This window comes from Octopus bimaculoides, chromosome 2, assembly GCF_046866305.1.
Source record: "Octopus bimaculoides isolate indiv1 chromosome 2, ASM4686630v1, whole genome shotgun sequence".
Lineage (NCBI taxonomy): Eukaryota > Metazoa > Mollusca > Cephalopoda > Octopoda > Octopodidae > Octopus > Octopus bimaculoides.
Genome location: NC_142929.1, coordinates 70,905,782 through 70,918,599, shown reverse-complemented (window position 1 = coordinate 70,918,599; position 12,818 = coordinate 70,905,782). Strand labels below are relative to the sequence as shown.

Below are 12,818 nucleotides of genomic sequence, written 5' to 3'. Positions count from 1 at the left end.
TTTTTTGTTTGGCTGCCAAGATTTCAAAAATCAAAGTTTATTGAAAATTTTTAAATTTGGCACATTAATCTAGTTTTCCAATCAGAAAAATTAAAAAAAAAAAAGTTATAGAGGTATAAAGTTTGGTCATTTTCACCCAGTCAGGAAATGGGATTTGGAAGCTGTCATTTTGTGCGAACATCCTGAAAATAGCACTTTTGTTTTTATATGAAACTGTAAACAAATGAATTATGCATGACATACAAACCCCTCATACTTTTTTGGTTTTTTGGAGTTTTCAGAAAATTTTGGCAAATTTGTGTTCTACATGCGGAACTTAATACGATTATGCCAACAAAAGTTGTGAGGGTGCATGATTTAAGGCCTATTTAGCTGTTATTTTTAGCACACCCCCACAACCACCTCAATGACAAAAAAAAAAGAAACAAGTAAACAACAGGTATTTTCTACTTTTAAGCATTGAATATGCATTTAATATGATAAACAACACATTACATATTAAATATTTCTCAAAATAAGTAACTTATAGCACAAACTTAAATGATTTATCCAAAAAACAAAATAGCACATTACAAATTAAATGTTTTTAAAAAACAAACATCCCAACAATCTTCCCAAGACCAGAGCAAGTCCTCTGCACATACTTCGCTAACATAGCTGTGCAATGGCTCATCTTCAGTTCTTCAACACAAAACTGGATTGAAGTCAATTCTTTAACCCGTGAGAAAAGGAAAAACACTTTTCTCTCCTTCCTCCATCTGAGGAAGCTATGCCTCTCTTCTAATGTAAGATGCCTTTCTGTTCTTCAATAGTACAGTCTGTGGGATTGCAGTCTTGTCCTGTAAGTTACTTGGAGACCTCACTACTGTTGGTACCATATAAAAAAGCAACCAGTACATTCTGTAGAGTGATTGGCATTAGGAAGGATATCCAGCCATTGAAACTATGCCAATAACAGACAGTAGAGCTTAACGCAGTGTTCTGACTTGCCAATTCCTGTCAAATCATTCTACTCATGCCTGCATGGAAAATGGACATTAAATGATGATGATGATACTCACTTGTTTGGATACCTATGTGTATGTGAGCCTATGTGTATTCCATCTATATATTCCATCTGGATACCTATGTATGTTCCATCTATACAGTTACTACATACGTATCATCTTTGTCTGCATCTTCATCTTCATTTTTCTCATCTTTTACCCTATCTTTGCCATTATCTTTTACCATTATCTTTGCCTTCATTACCATTGTCATCACCGTCATTATGGCCATTTGACTATTCTACATGTGTTGAATGGGTTATAACTATTTGAGATTCAGTGTTATTCCCTTTGTGAGAACCAATATCTTTGATTGTTTTTTTCCATCTGAAATTAGCTTGATTGTAATTAGTGATTAATAATCTTGGTTAAAAAAAATGCATCATTGGTTAAAAAAAATGCATCATTGGAGGAGAGGCTAAACCATGATTTGGAGACAGAAACAGGTGTCTAGCCATGTATCTTCTCTATAGTATGACACCTGTTCATCATACTTTAGCTTCTCAACTCTTGGCACAAAGCTATCTTTCTCAATACTGCTTCCCACTCTGTCAAAGGGTTTTATTTTGCAAGTTTCTTTGTGATCTTACTGGTGTTGATGCCACAAAAAAAAGCACTTAGTTACACTCTGTAAATTGGTTGACATTAGGAAGGGCATCCAGCAGTAGAAACCTTGCCAAAGCAGATACTGGTGCCCATCATAGTCATCTGGCTCAGTAGATTCTTTCAAACTATCTATCCCATACCAGCATGGAATACAGACATTAAATGATGAGACACACGCATACACACATCATGAAATAAAAGTGATAGCTATTTCAGGTTTACAAAGCCATGGATCTTGTTCTTAGCTTTGACAAATGGCTACAGCTACTTTTCAACTCCGTGACCAAAAATACTGCGAGCAGTATTTTTGTTCACTTAGTATATATATATATATACATATATATACACACACACACACACACACATGCAGACACACACACATATATATGTTCACTTTGTAAGGAGGCAGGAGTTAGGAAGGGCATCCAGCTGTAAAAAACCATGCCAAAACAGATAGCGAAACCTAGTGCAGTCTTCTACCTAGCCAGCTCCTGCCAAACCATCAAACCCATGCCAGCATGGAAAACGGACGTTAAATGATGATTATCTCTCTCTCTCTCTCTCTCTCTCTCTCTCTCTCTCTTTCTCTCTCTCTCTCTCTCTCTCTCTCTCTCACACACACACACTAATCCCTTGACTATCGCAGGTCTTACGTTCTCAACCCCCCCCCCCCCGTGATAGGTGAAAATCCATGAAGCAGAAACAGTACTGTACTGTATGTTTTTTAAAAATTATTTTTATACTTTGTATATATTTATTTTAACATAAATGCAAAACAAAACCATGGAGGAATCAATGCAAGCTTAAATAATAAACTGCAATAGGTGAACAGCAATATGGCAAGGGATTACTGTTTTATATAATTATATATATAGATTTAGATTAAAAATTGAATGTGGTACTTATGTTTAGGCACCAGAATATAGTATGGTATTATCCAAAAACCATTCTAAAAGCAAGGTGATCAAGTTGAAGATTGCTCTGCATTTTGCATTTAATGTAATGCTCGCATTACTTAAATAAATGGAGTAGCATGAAACATGCGCACTGCAGTCATCTTTAAAATCTGTGTTGCTTTTTTTATATATATATAGTATATATACACACACACATACATATGTACACACATGCATTATGTTAACTCTTTGTTCTGTGTTGTAAAACTGCAGCAAATTGCATCACACAATGTTTATAATAAATTTATTATTTTTGTTTATTTGTAGCATCTATCTGACCCAGCACTACTGCAGGGTTAGCTGCTGTCCAGCCATTTTGTGACATATTGACACCTGAATGTGGAGACTTCAGTTGCTTGCTTGCAGAAATTTGAAGCAACCGTGACAAGGTATGTGTTACTTTTGCTCTCTTATTTAAAAAAATTTTTTGAATATACTCTTCTTTTTTTATATTTATCAACAGAATGTGGCCATGCTGGGGCATTGCCTTGATGGGTTTCAGTTCAGCACATTAATCCCCACTACTTTTTTTTAAAGCCCATTTGTTACTCTATCAGTCTCTATTGCTGAATTGCTAAGTTATGGAAATGTAAACAAATACAGGTTGTCAAGTGGTGGTGGTAGGACAAAGATGCGCATGCACACACATACACAAACATATTTAATATATACACATTTACCATGGGCTTTCACATATTTCTGTCCACTAAATTCATTCACAATGCATTGGTCATCTCGGGTCCATAAGAGAAGATACTTGCTCAAGGTGCGAGGCAGTGGGTGTTAACCCAAAACCATGTGGTTGTAAGGCAAATTTCTTAACCACACAGCCGTATGCCTGCACCAATATTTATTTTATTCTATTTGCTTTATTATATTTGCCAACTGGCAGGAGACCCAGTGGGGTAGGCCAAAAGCAAGATGGTTGGATAATATCCATAGTCTCTGTTGGCCATGCTTAGGAATCCCTCAAGAAGGTGTAATAATAGTTGCTTCTGATAAGACCCCATGGAGGAGGGGCCTGAGGATTCTACCTTAGTGATCCTCCTGGGAATAGTGGGATATATAAATGGATATATTTGTTTTTTAATCAAAAGTTTCTTTATTATTTTAATGGGTCTTTAGTCTTTGAGGAAAATGAATTTTAAAATATGAACACTTAATATTGGTATATCAATTAGTTACGTACAATTAGCTAGGTACATAGATACTAATAATAGAAAAGCTATTGTGTTTGAAACGATCTTAATTATGAAGGATTACATCTGATTACATTTTGTGCTCTGATTACACAAGTATATTGATTACATTTTTTTCTCTTTGCCTTTCTTTAGTTTTATTTTCTTAACCCAAGTTCAAGTACTTTGAGTTCCATATTTGTTAGTTTCTGTCATGATACAGAGTAATTGTCGCAATATAATATTTTTTTTTTCTGAGGCACAGGTATGGGTGTATGGTTAGGTTAAGAAGTTTACTTTGCGCATGCATGCTTTTGGGTTCAGTCCCACTGTGTAGCAAGTGTCTTCTGCTATTGCCCTCGTTTGCCTTGTGAATGAATTTGGAAGATGGTAACTGCATGGAAGCCATCATGTGTGCACATATTTGTGTGTCTGTGCTTATCCTCACCACTGCTTGACAATCAGTGTTGGTTTGTTTACTTCCCTGTAACTTAGCAGTTTGGCCAAAGAGACTGATAAATTATCAGATTTAAAACTTCTTAAAGACTAGGAGCAGTTTGTTTGACTAAAACCATTCAAGGTGATGCCCCAGTATGGATAGGATCCAATGACTGAAACAAGTAGAAGATTCTTTATATATCTTTCTTCTTCATAGATAAATTTCAGCAATTCCAAACTGTCTTTTCGTTTGAATTTACACTGTCCTTTTGACTCACAGTTCCACTTCACTTCACTTTATCCAATGGTCAGATGACCATTGAAAATTTCAACAATTTGTATAATGTTAGCTCAACTGTTTTAAGAAATAGATGTTTTCCTACTCCTAACTACTCAACTATGAAATAGCAGTGGTAGTTGTGCATCAGAAAAGTAGAATATCTTCTCTCGAGGCACGGATCATAATAAGTTTTCATTTTTGTATTTGGTTTGCAAGATTCTTGATGTGAACCCATGTATTGAAACAGATTTCATTGTATCTTGGGAGGGTCATAATGCTAGTAATAAACACTTGCATACCAGGGGGCATATTATTGTGGTTGCAAATGGCGATACAAGGACTTTGACAAACTTAGCTGATTGATTGACTGACTGATTAATCAGTTGATGAGTTAACTGCTTAAATGATTAACCAATTGACTAATAATAATAAAAGAAGTGAAATAAAATCAGTGCTCTTTATTCTTATAATGACCTTCTCGAGATACCACAAAATAAGTTATGAATTTCTGACAATGTGGTCTGTAGTCCTGCACTTTGTTTCTTTTTCCATTGATTTGCAAATCTGTTGAGATTTTTTTCTAAATTGTACTTTTGTTTAGACCAAATATTTACTGAAAATCTAATCAACCTGGATTTTCATGTTTATTCCTAAATTTTTGACTTTATTTCATAACAGTAACCATGTATATGAATTATGTCATTTACTTCAATATTAACCTTCTGCCATACTATGCAGTTGCTTTGCCTACTAGAAATAGCAGCCAAATCTTCCTCAGATTCTACTTTAGTGTCTTAAACAAGGAAGGAGACATGTATATATAATCATTAGTATAGAATATCTTAAACAAAGATGAAATGATTGCGGTTTGGAAATATTGAGCCATAAGTTTGTTCTGTGTGTGAGCAAAACAACTCTAGTAGTTAGGGTCTCAGAAAGAAATTCCATAATCTATTTAAACCAAGTTTTCAAGGACTTAACAAATTAAATATTTTATTACTGACAAACAGATTTAAATTTTCAATTTAAAATATTTTATTTATTTAGATTAATAGTAAAATATTTGTAATGTTGAAGCAACATCATTTAGTTTATTCTTTAAGGCTAATTACATTGATGCTGATCACACAGATTCTTGGAATGTCATATTTTCCCAAAGATATATATGTAAAAGACAATTAATTGAATGAATAAAAATGCAAATTGATTATAAATCTTGCAGATGTCAGAGTACTTGAAATACCATTATTTCCAACGGAATATATTAGAGTTGTTTGTTTAATCAATAAAGAAAATAACAGTTGTTAGCAAATACACTTTTTTGGCAGCATATGTATTTGATTGAAGCTAAAATATAATATATAATTGCCCTGCACTAAAAATAACTGTTTGAATTTGTCTTCTCTGAAGAAATATAGATAAAATTTGATTGTATTCTCATTATAAAGTTTTTGTGGGTTGTATTTGATATTTTGAATTAACAAACTGTAGTATGAATATTTTCTTTGAACAAGGCAACAATTTTTCTTTGATTTATTGTAGAATTGATTTTCTCCCCATTTATCATTTAACATTGTTTATAATAGCAAGGCTTAATTCTCTTTATGGTCATTTTCTCTAATTCTTTCTTTGAATTTTCCAAATTTGTCTTTGTTTGAGCTTTGTCATTTAACCTCAATTTATGTCCACACCACTTGTATATGTTTATTTTTTTTTCTCTCCAAGACAATGTTGTATTCAAACACATGGTGCTTCTACCTCTCTGCTTTTCATTTGTCTATCTGTTCTTTAGGTCATGTGATAAATCCAATAGAACATAAGGTGAGCTGGCAGAATTGTTAGCACACCGAATAAAATGTATAGTGGCATTTTGTCTGTCTTTACATTCTGAGTTCAAATTCTCCTGAGGTCAACTTTGCATTTCATCCTTTTGGGGTTGTTAAAATAAGTACCAGTTGAGCACTGGAAGTCAATGTAATTGACTTACCCCCTCCTCTGGAATTACTGGCCTTGTGCTAAAATTTGAAATCAATATTTTACATTTGTGAAAAATAGCCACCTATATATCATACTTAATGTGTACAACCTCTGTTGATAGTCCAGCAACTGCAGTATTTGTCCTGAGGTAATATCTCTCATGGATGTGCTGTGTTAAAAACATAATAAATATCAGAGAGAGAGAGAGAGATGAAAATTCTTTTCAGAAATAGCCAGCAAGTGTGTCAGATGCATTTTGGCCCTTTTGGGTATTTTTAATGACATATACTTGTGAGTACATGCCATTAAAATGAATATGGGGAAAAAAGTGAATAAAACACTCACTGATGTCCACATATAACCCCTTGGTTGAGTAAAAATCTGCTATACACAATTCTTTTTTTCTTTTACTTGTTTCAGTCATTAGACTGCAGCTATGCTGGAGCACTGCTTGAAGAATTTCTTAGTTGAAAGAATGACCCCAGTACTTTTTTTTTTTAATGTCTGGTACTTATTCTATCAGTCTATGTTGCTGAACTACTAAGTTTTGTTCTTTCTCCATTTATTCTTAACCTTTTTGTTACCATATTTTTGTTGAAATACATAACCTTTATTTCAATTAAGTTTGAATGTAACGAAGAGTTTAGTAAAGTAAGTTTATCAAGCTGGTATTTTAAACATAAATTAACATGGAATTTTAATGGAAGATTTTACTTTAGATCACTCCCTTTAGCATTTGAACTAGCTATTATCTGGGCCAGTTATTCTATTTATTTTGGCAGAATATTTGACCAGTACAAATTGGTTAGAAAAAACTTCTAACACCCACCCTACAATGTCATTTTAAAAATAAACAGTCACATCATTGAAATCTTGAAGCTAAGCAATAAGCCATAATTAATTCAAAGCAATGTGAATAAATAAGCTCTAGATTTGACAGAGTAGTATCTGAATGCTGAAGGGTTAAAGCAGGAAGTTTCTATTATAGAACCAGGGTGGTCCCAAGCAGGTTGGTATCAAAAGGTTTAAATCTTAAAAAGAACCTACATGATTGCTCATATAGGAAACTAAAATTTTTTTGCTGAATCAACTTGTAACTACGAGCAATAGGACACATTGATTTAATTTTCCATACAAGTATTAATCCTTGCCTAATTTTTTATTCATTCTGCTAATTTTATTCTCATGTTTATCAATATTGTCACATACAGTATAAATCTGTTACAGTATGCACTCTATGGCATGTGAGTGGCACATATATTTTCCCAGAAATATGATCCATGTAATTCCATGGCATTTTATACAAAACAAAAATTAATTGAATTCAATTTGGATTAACATTGGTTCTGCCATACCTGCCTCCCCCATCCCTGTTGTCATTGTCATCATCTTTTAACATCCATCATCCTGCATACTGACATGAACTAGGACAGTTTGACAAGATCCACCAGATCTGAGAACTACATCATGCTCCAGTGTCTGCTTTGTCATAGTTTTCACTCTAATGGCAATCACTTCACAGAGTGTACTGGGTACAATTTTTGGTGGTACCAGTACTCATGAGGCTGCCATGCACTTATTTTTTTAAGCCTCTTTTTTTAAGTCTCTTTTGCCGAACCACTAAGTTATGGAGATGTAAACACACCAACACCAGTTGTCAAGCAGCGATGGAAACACACACATACATATACGACGGGTTTCTTTCAGTCTTTGTATACCAAATCTACACACAAGGCTTTGGTCAACCCAAGCTGCCTCACAGTGGGACTGAACCTGGAACCATGTGGTTGATAAGGAAACTTCTTACCACACAGCCATGCCTGCACCTATATATTTGCTTTCATTCCTTCTTTTCAATAAACCAGTAGCCTACAAGAATAGATTTGGCACTCTGAGTGTTCCAGTTGATTTGATCATTGGAACAGCCTGCTTGTGAAATGAACATGCAAATTGTTGAGCACTCCACAGACATGCATACCCATAACATAGTAATTCTCAAGAAGATTCAGTATGATGCAAAATGTGTGATAAGGCTGGCCCTGTGAATCACAGGTACTACTCACATTTACCAGTGGAGTGAACTGGAGCAATGTGACAAAGTGTTTTGCTCAAAGACATGTGCTGCTGGGGAAAATGAACTCATGGCCTTATGATCACAAGATGAGTACCCTAATCACTAAGCCATACATCTTCACTACAAGAATAAGCCCTTAATTTTCATGGCTCCTTTTTATTTCTACACTTTCTTGGCATTATGTATTAGTTACAGATCTGAAGCAATTCTTTGTTGAAAGCATTCATGCTGTGTGTGTGTGAACTGGAGGACTAAAGATAGTAGTAGCAGGAATTGAATATGGATAGATTCAGTGTGATCTCTTATTGGGTACCATAGTACAATGGAAAGGAGAGAGAGTGGTAGAAGTATGAGAGGATATGGAAAAGGTAGATTTCAGTGGATGGATGCTGAACAGGATCATAATAGCAGACTCATTATCCCTATCTCTGTTCTATTAGATACACATCCCTGTCTCCATTCTGTTAGATACACGTCCCTGTCTCCATTACATTAGATATTATACATCCATCACCATTGTATTAGACATTATATGTCCCTGTCTCCATTATATATAGATTTAATATATGTCCCTGTATAATGATTGGTAACAGTCCTCAGAGTAAAAGAAGTGATAACTATATAACAATGAATCTAGTTTTCAAAAGATTTTCTCCTTCAGTATGACCTGTGTGGGATTTATATCCTTTTGAGAATTAAAAGGCTTCAGAAAACAAAATTGCCAAAGAAATTGTATTTCATGGTTCTCTACAAGCTTAGAACAAAGAATTTTTAAATAACAGTGGACTCTGCTCAGATACTATGAGAATTCATAATACTCTCGGCCTTTATCCACAATCATTTAAAATATCAAAATTAACTTTTTACATTGGTTTTGTCTAACTGCCACAATGTTTCTTTTACTAGTAATTTATTCATTTATTCCTCTGTTGCTGCCAATATTATATCACATATTGTATAAATTTCTGCTGTGTTCTTAAATTAAAGCTGTCACTGTATTCAGTGTCATATTTTTATGATTTGCATTTGAAAGGCTAATTGCAAGATTTATTGCTGAAAGGTTAATTGTATGAGAGGAGAATTTCTCAGCTGATAGCATTTTTACCTTCAAAAAGATTAATTTTAATTAGCCATGCTTTGAGGAGGCCAAATATATCATCACTGGTCATATGCTTTTGAATCTCAAAAATCAAACTACAGTGGCCTTATGTTTGAGCTTTTTGAAAAACATATGATATCAAGTTGCTAATGATCTAGCCAGACGTAATGGTAGATTTAATGAAGCTGTTGACCTTGTTACAGATATGGACCAATGGTGACAGTGGATTGGCCAGTGTTGATTGCACATCTTTTATATGTTGTACTGGACTATCATTTATGGAAATGGAAAAGGAGAGAGAGAGAGAGAAATTTGTTGTATTTTCTAGTCAGAGCAGAGGACACAGAGATTTCACTGACAAATATTGATTATTTTATCATAAGACATGTCCTCCAAATGTCTGTCAACAATTCACAAGTCACTGTGGTTAAGAATGTCGCTTTGCAGCCACCTACTTTTGGTTTCAGTGCCACTGTGTGGTACTTTGTGCAAGTGCCCTCTAAGCTCTGCAGGTGAATTTGGTAGACAAAAACTGTTTGGAAGCCTGTGTGTGTGTGTGTGTGTGTGTGTGTGTGTGTGTGAATATGTTTGAATATGCTTTTTACATGTTTGAATATGCCTCAGGTGTATTTCAACTGGTAACAAGTTTATATGTGTATCTTTGTGCCTGTGTTTACCTTCACCCCACCATTTGGCAGCTGGCATTGGTTAGTTTATATCCCTATAACTTAGAAGTCTGGCAAAGGTGGAAAATAGAATAAGTACCAGGCTTTAAAAAAGAAATAATTACTGTGATCAATCTGTTTAACTAAAGCCCTTCAGGGCAGTGCCCTAACATACTTGCTGTCCAATGACTTAAACAAAGTCAAAAATAAAATAACAATTGTTATGTGATAATGAAATATGTTGAAAAATAACAAACTTTATTTTCATATAATGAAGATTTATGAGAGGATAAAAGGATTATTGTAATTCATGCATGGTGTTTCCCATTATGTTCTGACAGCATAATATTGTATCTTACAAGGATCTCTTGAGCCAAAATTTTGCCCTTCAGTTTTGTCTCTTATGTTTTGAATTTTATGTACCTATCTTAATTGCAGTCATGAATATTGGGTAATGACTAAAATAATAGGATTGCAAAGACAAGCAGCTGAAATGAGGTTTCTGTGAAGGATCTCTGGAGTAATGCTACTTGACAGGCCATGTAGCTTAGAGATCAAGAAGTCATGAATATTGGGTAATGACTGAAAGTGTATGATTACAAAGGCAAGCAGCTGAAGGAATAATTGGCAATAATACTAAATACAATATCAGCAAAAAGAATTATTCAACACCATCTGATAAACAGCATCTTCCTTTTCAAATACCAAATGTACTTATAAAGAATAAAACATGAATTAGAATTAAATGTTTATAGTTCATGTTGGTTTAATCAGCATTGAGAGGCCACAGCTTTGGTACTATGGAGAGTGTTACATGGAAGAATTGCAAAATGGAGTCTTCCAGCTGAGTCAGTAAGTAGAGACCTAGGAGTAGACCAAGAATGAGATAGTTGGATAATATCCATAGTCTCAGTTGGTCATGCTTGGGAATCCAGTCAAAAAGTGTAATGATGGTTGCTTTTGATAGGACCCTATGGAAGAGGGGCCCGAGGACTTTTCCTCCATGACCCTCCCTGGAATAGTGGGTAGAGAAAATGGATGGATGAAATTATGTATAATCATCCTTTTGTTTGAGTGAATTAAATATGTATCTATCTTGGTCTATCTAACTGATAACCAGATGCAAATTGCTTTCATTATCTGGTTCAGTTCTGAGTTCAAATTTCATCAAGGTTGACCTTGCCTTTCATCCCTTTTAGGGTTGATAAAATAAGCAGCAGTTGAGTGCTAGGGTCAATGTAATTGACTTACCCATCCCCTGAAATTGCTGACCTTGTGCTAAAATTTGAAACTTTGTTCTGACATTTCTCTAATTACTAAAGACTATTCTTTTTAGGTTGCACAGAACAAGCAAACTAAACACAATACAACATACAACACAAACTTAAAAGTAAAATGTGATTAAATAAGACTATAGATTATTGGAATTGTCATATAGATTTTAGATCATCTAATGAATGGTGTAACTTATTAGCTGTCTTTTAAGATATTGTTTTCATGAAGAATTTTTATGTTTATTATTCACAATATAGAATTAATCATATATATTGAGAGAGTATCTGTAACAAATTCTACTCTTTGTTTTTAATGTTATTAGTTATGACATGAATAGTCTTTTTGATTGGAAATCAGCTGCTTGACTGGATGAGTGGAATGAAGTTTTGTTATGGCATCACCACAGAACCTATAGAATGTCGACAATCTATTCTGTATAATCAAAGAATACTAGGTACAAATTCCAATTTTTCATTACTTTCAGTGCCTGATTGAATCAACTACACTCAGATGTAACAGTCATTGAGCAAAAAAATATAATGTATTTTGTTGCTCAGTTGGAACTCGTTGTTTGTGTTAATGATAATGTTTTTATCCTTGGTTCTAAATACATGGTGCTTTGAATTCTATATAGAATGGCTATAGATGCAGGTGTGGGTGTGTGGTTAAGAAGTTTGCTTCCAATCCACATGGTTTCAGATTCAGTCCCACTGTATACCATCTTGGGCAAGTGTCTTCAATTTTAGCCCTGAGAATTTGATAGATGGAAACTGAAAAGCCTGCTGCATGTGTGTATGCGTTTATCTCTCCTTGTTTTGACATTGCCTGAAAATAAGTTTCATTGTCATATAAGCTGTGTCATTCATTTCCAATATTCTAGGAAAGCATACTGGGCCATGAAGAAACCCTACCTTGCTTGGAAACAGGTGAGGGTTGGTGACAGGAAGAGCATCTGACCATAGAAAATCTTGCTCAATAAAAAAATCTGTTCTAGTAATGTAAGCATAGAAAAGTGGAAATTATAGCAGTAGTAAATATGATGAGTGGAAATTAAAGCACATTTAAAATAACATAATTCAGCATATAACTAATAAATATTTTGTCGACTACATTACTAAGACTTAAATAAAACCAATTTAGTCCATTTTCTTCATAAGTAATAACCTTCTCCCACTGTCAGTTCCAAGCACCTTTTATACCTTTTCCCCGCTAGAGAGTTACATA

At 34.2% G+C, this 12,818-nt stretch overlaps 1 protein-coding gene across 11 annotated transcripts in view; it reads left to right on the top strand.

Moving 5' to 3' along the window:
• The window catches only part of LOC106875929 (protein FAM13A), a 288,030-nt gene that overhangs the window by 64,506 nt on the left and 210,706 nt on the right, over positions 1–12,818 (top strand). For all 11 annotated transcript variants that reach the window (XM_089346973.1, XM_052978233.2, XM_089346968.1 and 8 more), the window contains exon 2: positions 2,876–2,997. The gene's annotated coding sequence lies outside the window, so the exon portion shown is untranslated. The remainder of the gene's footprint in view (positions 1–2,875; positions 2,998–12,818) is intronic.